The sequence below is a fragment of the Rhinopithecus bieti genome, unplaced genomic scaffold (assembly GCF_001698545.2).
Source record: "Rhinopithecus bieti isolate Rb0 unplaced genomic scaffold, ASM169854v2 scaffold_12012, whole genome shotgun sequence".
Classification (NCBI taxonomy): Eukaryota; Metazoa; Chordata; class Mammalia; order Primates; family Cercopithecidae; genus Rhinopithecus; species Rhinopithecus bieti.
Window position 1 is genome coordinate 415,812 of NW_016806984.1, and position 9,839 is coordinate 425,650.

Here is a 9,839-nt window from a genome sequence, read left to right on the forward strand (position 1 = left end):
CTTACTTTACTATCAAAAAAGCTGTATATATGCTTTTAGAAACATTTCTTAACCTTGATCGCATTAAAGTAGATATGCTAGCACTAACAGTCACTCTACCAGTAGAAACAGATTGACGTAAGGCAAAGCCAGTAGTTCACAATCCTGTTTGTGTTCTAGAATCTGTTATGTTGCTTGGATTTCACCTTTTGAGAGACTTATTCTGTATGTCTGCTTTTGGAGCTTATTCTCAGTAGTTTAATAAAACTTCATTAAGTCAAGGTGATAAACAGCTAAATTTGAGAACCACTATAATATGCAGAAAACAAACTCTAATGATTATATTATTAACGATCTAGTCCTTAGTTCGTATGTTCTTATATCAAAGATTTATCTCTTGAAGTATTGATGTATGAGATTCTCAATTAGAATTAATTAGCATTTCTCTTACCTTTTAATAATATATACTTAATCTTGTATATCATGACAGCCGAAATAAAGACAATATATGTAAAACAAAACACATCTTTTTTTTTGTTTGTTTTTTGTCTTTTAGTTTTTTTGTTTATCCCTCTCATTCTCTTAAAACCTTCATGAGGCCGGGTGCGGTGGCTCACGCCTATAATCCCAGCACTTTGGGAGGTCGAGGTGGGCGGATCACGAAGTCAGGAGATCGAAAACATCCTGGCTAACACGGTGAAACCCCGTCTCTACTAAAAAACACAAAAAATTAGCTGGGCGTGCTGGCGTGCGCCTGTAGTCCCAGCCACTCGGGAGGCTGAGGCGGGAGAAGGGCGTGAATCCGGGAGGCGGAGCTTGCAGTGAGCCGAGATCGCGCCACTGCACTCCAGCCTGGGCGACAGAGCAAGATGTCTCAAAAAAAAAAAAAAAAAAAAAAAACTTCATGAAAAAGTTGCAGATTTCAGGCATAACTGAATATTCCAATCTCCATCGATTACAGAACTTGCATGAAATTTTACTATCATAAATACCTATAGGTTTTATAATTTCTGACTGATTTGACTCCATAAAAAGAAAATGTAATGACTTTATATATTCTAAAGCTTGTATGTTTTCATTTTCTAACTTTAGTTTGATAATTATTTTTGTCTTGGAATAGAATGAAAAGAGTCAGTTATTCTGGGGTAAAATCTGAAGAATATTGTAGATTAACGAATCTCCCACTGGGCAGTTCTGATACTACAGATAGATTTTCTCTAACATGTCAACTCTGATAAATTGGTAATGGTTGGCTTGTATACCCTATTGGGGGGTGTTTTAAAACTACATTAAGTTAAGTGTGCTTGATTGGTGAGGTCTGCCTCTGGAATGCCAGACGATAAAGCTGATGCCACAAACATGTATTTATAAATTCAAACCAAGATATCGTTTTAAATAGAGTTTTATGGTCAATCTACTTTCAAATTCAATTCACATTGCTAGAAATTGGATACTAAGTCTGATTATGCTTTGGAAAATGCCTTGTTTGGTGGGGTGGGGGGAGATCAGTGAGTGTGTTCTGTTTTTCTGGTATCTTCACGGGAATCTTTTTTTTTTTTTTTCTATTAAAATATAATTTAGGTTGGGTGTGTTGGCTCACAATTGTAATCACAGCACTGAGGGAGGCTGAGGCAGGAGGATCCCTTGAGCTCAGGCGTTCAAGACCAGGTTGAACAACATAGGGAGATCTTGTCTCTACTAAAATTCAAAAACATTAGCCAAGTGTGGTGGCACATGCCTGTAGTCCCAGCTACTTGGGGGGTGCTGAAGTGCAAGAATTTCTTGAGCCTCCAGGCTGCAGTGAGCTTTGATGGCTTCACTGTATGACAGTGCATCCTGGGCTACAGAGGGATATCCTGACTCTCTCTCTCTCTCTCTCCCCCCCCCACCATACACACACACACACACACACACATATTATATATAAATATATATACTCATTAACATATATAATATGTTTATTAAAATATGTGTGGCTGAGCATGGTGGCTCATGCCTGTAATCCCAGCACTTTGGGAGGCTGAGGTGGGAAGATCACGAGGTCAGGAGTTCGAGACCAGCCTGGCCAACATGCTGAAACCCCATCTCTACTAAAATACAAAATTAGCTGGGTGTGGTGGTGGGTGCCTGTAATTCCAGCTACTCAGGAGGCTGAGGCAGGAGAATCTCTTGCAACCAGAAGGCAGAGGTTGTGATGAGCTGAAATCGCACCACTGCAATCCAGCCTGGTCAACAAGAGTGAAACTCTGTCTCAATAACTAAATAACTAACTAACTAAATTAATTAATTAATTAAATATATGTATAGATTTATAAATATAATATACATGTATTTAATTCCATATTGTTTAAATGAGAATAATCTGGGAAAACTTATTCCCACCCCAAGTTATAACCATTCTGATTATCTGCCTTCCAGATATATATCGTGTTCGGTCATAGACAGTTAACCTAAACCATAGCTATAAGAATCTTTTTTTGGATATCGTTTCCAGAGCATTTCTTCTCACGTGATTACTAAGTTTGAGAAATCATGAATATGGATTTTCTACAATATATTTATGTCATTGACTCATAATTAAGCCATCAGAGTATTAAGAAAGGGAAGAAATGTGAAATCTAATGTGAAAAAGATTCTGGAACAATAATTTAAAACCTAAAGTAAATGGAGTCATTTTTTTGGAGTCACTTGAACCCATAATTTTTTCTTCTCAAACTATGTATTATCATCTTTGGGTTATTTGTATAAAACTATATGAAACTATCATGATCTCTGATCATTGTATTGTGGACAATGAAACATATAATCCCACGAATTAAAAAACAGAATGAGGCCAGGTATGGTGTTCATCCCTGTAATCCCAGCACTTTGGGAAGTCCAACAGGCAGATCACTTGAGACCAGCCTGGGCAATATAGCAAAACTACAAAAATTCAAAAATTATCTGGGCGTGGTGGCACGTGCCCGTAATCCCAACTACTTGGGAGGCTGAAGTGGAAGGATGACTTGAGCCCGGGAGGCAGAGGTTGCGGTGAGCTGAGATCATGCCACTGCAGTCCAGCCTGGGTGATAGAGCGAGACCCTATCTCAAAAAATTTTTAAAAAGGCAAAATTAACTTCAAGAATATAAAATGAAAGTGAAATGTTCTTGAATTCTGTGAGCAATTTTCTAATACCTGAAGACTGCTTGATGCTTTTTTTTAGGTATTTCCCAAGAAATGCATACTTCTTCAATTCCTATAAAGTTACTGTTAATAAACTGAAATTTTACCCATATTATGCAAAATATAGGCCTGATTCTCCCAGCACATTTTAGAAAAGATATGAGTCATATCAAAAGTAAATGGATCATTCACAAATTCCTGGTAAAGATGTAAAATAGTACAACTGTTTTGGAAAAAAAAATATGAGTTTCTTTCCAAACTGTCTCTGTTTACCAATTGACCTAGCAATTGCGCTATTGGGTGTTTATCCTACAGAAATAAAAACTTAGGTTCATACAAAATCTGTAAATATTCACAGCATCTTTATTTCATAATAGTCAAAATCGATATAAAAAAGTCCTTCAATAAGTGAATGCTTAAACAAATGTAAATTCACAACACTGAATACTATTCATCAATCAAAGGAACAAACTATTGATACATATACGACTTGGATAGATCTCAAGGAAAATGTACTTAGTGAAAAAATCCCATCTCAAAGGTAATATACTATGTGAACTATGTGATTTCATTTATAGAACATTTTTAAATAGACAAAATTATAGAGTTAAAGAAACAATTGCTAGTTGCGGGAAATTAGTATTAGCAGAGGTGAGGAAAAGTCTGTGGCTGTTAAGTGGATAGCACAAGAGATTCCTACCAGACACAGAACTCTTCTGTGTCTTGTCTGTGGTGATGCTCCTATAAATTGACACATGAAATTGCATAGGATTATACACACATGCAGGCACACCACATAATGTCATATAAAATTGAATAAACATGGCAGATGGTAATGAATTGCCTATTTGAAATATTGTACTGTAGTTCTGCAAGATGTTACCATTAAGAAAAACTGGGTTAAGGTACAACAGATATCTCTCCATTTTTTCTTATAACTTCAGGTTAATCTAAAATTATCTTAATAAAAGCTTAAGTAATATGAATTTTAGAAAGTAAAAAAGAATTGTTTAAAGGCTTATTTATGACATTTAAAAAGTCTTACTCTATAGCTGCCCACGTACTTATAAATTTTGTAGCTTATTGCAGTAACAGCAAGTATAAGAACTGTAAAATATTGTTGTAAAATATGAGTATTTGCAACAGTCCATTAGCCAGGCTATTTGATTTTGTGGTAGATTAAATTATTGTCCCATATTTATTTATTTATTTATTTCCAGACCTGCACCTCCATGTACTTTGGCCTCTATACTTTCCCTGGCAAATGTGTTGATAAAAGAAATATGAAGAGAGGCTTGAAATGGAGCTGCATGATTGGGCTTCCCTGTTCTGTTCTGCGTCTATAATGAGACCGACATGCCCCAAGAAACCCATTGGTCTCCCCAGAATGAGAAATACAAAAAATAGACCTAAACCAAACCTGTGGTAAAGAATTGATAGCTGCCTTATATCAGTTGAACTCCAGCCAAACCCACATAAGAGTGAGAAATCAAAGCTTAATTTGTAATCCACTGCTTTTAGAATGGTTTGTTATACAGTGCTATTGTGACTATAGTTGTATAATACAGAAGAAATAATGAGAATAGATTTCAAGGTACTCTTACTGAGATTATGGTTTAGGTAGATTAAAATATGGTATAGAAGCATATATCACAATTGACAATTACCCAAACATCTGCCTTCTCAGAGTTGAACCTGACATAGTTTAAATTAAGTACAGATCTGGATACACTTTATTTTTGTCTCATGTCCTGTGATGTTGCATTTTCCTCCATCTCCAACTTTATAGGGTTTTAAAAAAATCTTAATCAATGGCTACATTTTGAAGGTAATTTTTAATCTTTCAATTAAAAGGGATCAGTGGTAAGTAAAATAACAACCTCTCCAATCAACAATTTGATCTTAATTTGTCCACTGACATACATGCCATGAAAACAACAACTTTGTCACTTTTCTTTAGTGCAGTGTCACCAGTACCTAAGAATTTAATAAATATAAATATGCATTGAATCAGTATTCAGTCTCTAGTTTTTTGTTCCTCTATTAGTATGTTTATTGAGTTGTTTTGATAATTTTATTCCAAGCAGAAATTACTGATTAAAACTATCTGCATTTTCTAGAAACTTTTTTAAAATGTAATTGTTCTACCTTGTATAATCACCTATAACTTTTCTTGATTTTTGTTTGAAAAAAAGTATTTTTTTCTATGAACTAGAATGATTTTTTCTCATCAAACCAAAAAAAATAACATTTCTTTATTTTGTATTGACTTCCAGAAGTAGTCCAGTTTAATGGTCAATAATTATAACTGTAGTGCTAGTGTGTATAAAAATCTTAGCCCCATTACATAACGTATTTTAACTAAATGCAGTCAAATATTTTTTCTACTCAGTAAAAATTACTTGCAAATAAATCAAAATCTTGAATTATTAAACTTTCTGAAAAAAAGTTATTTCTGAATGCACTATTATTAGACAGTTATAAGAACTGCTTTTGATGACTTACACTGTGCTTCAGGAATTGTGCTAGTCTCTGAATGAGTGCATCAATGTCATGCAACTTATCTTCTTTGGGGCAAACTAAAATATAATATCTAATTTACAGATAAGTGATTATGTGATTTTTAAAAAGAGTGAAATGTTCTTGAGTGTTTTGAATGGGGATGGGCATTAGCATGGTCAGACTTGGATAGCATATGACAAGTCAAGACCAGATCCAGGAAAAATACCTCATGAAAGGAGTTACAGCCTTCTGAGCAGATATAGCAGTATATAGGAAGCCTCAAAGCTAAGAAAGAGCATTGTTGCTCAAAGACTTGCACAAGGAAACATGGACATTTGCATACTAAGCCAAAGAGAATATTGTTTGAAGTAAAGTTAAAACAGTAAACAGGAATTGAATCAGGTAAGTTGTGCTAAGGGTCTGTTTTAATTCTATGGACAATGCAAATCCATTGAAGGTGTTTAAGTCAAGGAATTACACCATCTTGTTTATGGTTTCTTAAAATGACTATCTGCTTTGGGGAAAGGCGATTGTATTATAGTGTTCAGAGACATTTGAATCAGAGCACTTCCATCTTGAACAGGGACTGGATAAAATAAGGCTGAGACCTACTGGGCTGCATTCCCAGACATTAGACATTCTAAGTCACAGGATGAAATAGGAAGTTGGCACAAGATACAGGTCATAAAGACTTTGCTAATAAATCAGATCTCCTTAAAGAAACCAGCTAAAACCAAGACAGCAATGAGAGTGACCTCTGGTCACCCTCACTGCTACTTTCCCACCTCACCATGACAGTTTACAAATGCTATGGGAAAATCAGAAAGTTATCCCATATGGTCTAAAAAAAGGAAGCATGAATAATCTGCCCCTTGTTTAGCATATAATCAAGAAATAACCATAGAAATGGGCAATCAGCAGCCCTCAAGTTTGCTCTACTTATAGAGCAACCATTCCTTTATTTCTTTACTTTCTTAATAAACATGCTTTCACTTTATGAACTCGCCTGAAATTCTTTCTTGAGTGAGTTTAATAAATCATCTCTTAGGGTCTGGAGCAGGACCACTCTCTGGTAACAACAGTAGGTAGGAAACTACTTCAATCACCCAACTGAGAGGTGGTGATGATCTGAACAAGGTTGATGGAAGAAGAAAATTTTAGTTCATAAAATGTGAACTTGAATAAACAATAATATAAATAACACTAAGTAAACTCTTAATTTGCTTATTTATATTAATCTATGAAGTTAAAGTTTTGAAAATAGATTATTTTAATTTTAACATGTACTTAGAAAGAAATTCTTGCAGATTTTCCCCCACAAATTGTGATAATAATGCGAAACTCTAGTTCAATTAAGTTCAAAACGATTTATAGAAAATTTTAATTAGTAGACCTCAAGTTAATGCATAAGGCATTAAAGACACAATGATATTGGATATTAATGGTATTCACTTGATAATGCTGGTATAATGAAGACTTTGAATTTTATCCCTGTTTGGCAACTTTAAATAAAATTCCAATTCATTCAAGAATTATTGGCAAAATATGCTGTGGACAGATACAGTAACTACTACATTTAAAATACAAATTTAAATTAAAAGAAAAGTATTGATATTGTTTTTAAACTTTCTCAAATTGATCTAAAATAAAGAATAAAGAATATAACTTAATACTGTTTTAGAAAACATTTTAATTCAGACCTTAAGTGATATTTTTGCCTCTGGATTTAGAAATAAAGAGATACAAAATGGTTGATAGTAAGTGGCTGGATTTAAGTAAAATGCTTTAAATAAGGCTTCCATTTAGTGAACAGAACATTATGATAAATAGCACTTACAGTCTAGTCTGATAGAATGATTTTATTAGTGCTAAATTAGAAAGTAAGTGTGGAAATCATCAATTAGCATGGTCTAATAAAGGGACTCTTAAGCAAAATTTCTACATAATTTAAGTTTAAATTCCAGTTTATTTCCTATAGGGTAAAAATGATTTAACTTGGTCTGAAACCTAAACCTCAGGGCTTTTTTTCTAGTAAAGTGGAATAGTTGAAGAATTTTACATTTATTATATCCTCAAGATGGAAAGAAATATCTTAAAAAATACATTTCCCCTGCGACCACATTTAAGCTCTATCACCCTTAACAGTCAAATTTTTAATGTGAGAAATAAGAGAGCTATCGTAACTAGCTAAATTTCCTTAGAACATATCTGTTACCAATTTTAACAAGTAGATGGATACAGACTTGCTGTTTTCAATATGATCTTATCTAATTTGAAGTTTATGGTTATTTCTNCTTGGTCTGAAACCTACCTCAGGGCTTTTTTTCTAGTAAAGTGGAATAGTTGAAGAATTTTACATTTATTATATCCTCAAGATGGAAAGAAATATCTTAAAAAATACATTTCCCCTGCGACCACATTTAAGCTCTATCACCCTTAACAGTCAAATTTTAATGTGAGAAATAAGAGAGCTATCGTAACTAGCTAAATTTCCTTAGAACATATCTGTTACCAATTTTAACAAGTAGATGGATACAGACTTGCTGTTTTCAATATGATCTTATCTAATTTGAAGTTTATGGTTATTTCTTAAGGGTACATATTCTTTTTTATGTAACAAATATTCTTGCTCTTTGTAAAAAATATAATTTCTTGTGGGGCCTTTGAATATACATAGAAGCACTCAAGATGGGTTCATAAATCAAAAATAAAATCCTATAGTCCCCAGACTGACTGAATGAACCCTTCATAGGCCATGGGGATCTCAGAGAAACCTGAAAAACTGAATTCCATGCCACAAGGGAAGAAAGGTCAGCCATACTTCCCTGTATTCCCCTGTTTTGGAGTTTAAGTACAGCTAACCAGCATTAATGTTAAAACAGAGATCATAAAGCTGACAAAGCATACTCTGTGACAATAAAATACCAAAATTATACAGAAGACCTAAGACCATGCAAGCCAGGGTTAAGTTACACGGTACAAACCATAAAATCTTTTTTTTTTTTTTTGACCTCTGAACTTTTTATTGGCCTCCTGCTCCCCGAAAGGTACCCGGTTTCTGCTGGCTTAATGTCTCAGAACTTTGGTGTCATTGGTCTCAGACACCACTTACCGTCCACTATCTGGTGTGTGGTGGTCTTTGGAGGGTTTGCATGGAGCTGCTGCTGTCCAGGGCATCATCAAAATTAAAGTCCTCGCTGTCTTCCAGCAGGTGGTGGTAGGTGGCGATCTCAGCCTCCTCCAGCTTGACCTTAATGTTCAGCAGAACCTCATACTCCAGGGCTGGTGCTTCCCCTCTGCCCTGATCTGTGTCAGCGCCAGCTTCAGGTGCAGCAGGATGCTGCTGAGAAGCTCCATCTGCAGAGCATAGGGGGCCTCCACCTCCCTCAGACTGGTATCCAAGCTGGACTTCAGATTTCTCATCAAGTCCAGGTTGATCTCCAAGGACTGGACTGTACGTCTCAGCTCTGTGAGCCTCATGTCAACAGCTCCATCCTCAGCAGACTGTGTGGTGACCACTGTGGTGCTCTCTTCAATCTGCTGAGACCAGTAATTGTCCAACTCTTCTCGGTTCTTCTGAGTCAACTCATGGTATTGGGCCAGGATGCCTGCCACGATCTTGGCAAGTTCTTGAGATTTGGGGGCATCTACCTCCAGGGTCAACCCAGAGCTGGCAGTCTGGGCTTGTAGACCTTTTACTTCCTTTTCATGGTTCTTCAGGAAGAGCAGTTCCTCTTTGAGAGCCTCAATCTCTGTCTCCAGCTACAGATGAGAGACATTGTTGTCATCAGTGACCTTGTGGAGCCCATGTGAGAGACAGGACTAGCTGGATTTCCTAGGCCGGCTAAGAATCCCTAACCCTAGCTGGGGAGGTGATCGCATCCACCTTTAAACATGAGGCTTGCAACTTAGCTCACACCCAATCAATCGGGTAGTGAAGAGAGCTCACTAAAATGCTAATCAGGCAAAAACAGGAGGTAAAGAAATAGCCAATCATCTATCGCCTGACGCCACAGTGGGAGGGACAATGATTGGGATATAAACCCAGGCATTGGAGCTGTCAATGGCTACCCTTTTTGGGTCCCCTCCCTTTGTATAAGAGCTCTGTTTTCACTCTATTAAATCTTGCAACTGCACACTCTTCTGGTCCGTGTTTGTTATGCCTTGAGCTGAGCTTTCCCTCACCATCCACCAC

At 36.0% G+C, this 9,839-nt stretch overlaps 1 pseudogene; it reads right to left on the reverse strand.

Annotated features, from left to right (window-relative positions):
• Window positions 1-8,710: 8,710 nt before the first annotated feature.
• LOC108534298 (keratin, type I cytoskeletal 18 pseudogene) lies at window positions 8,711-9,466 on the reverse strand (annotated as a pseudogene).
• Window positions 9,467-9,839: the final 373 nt, after the last annotated feature.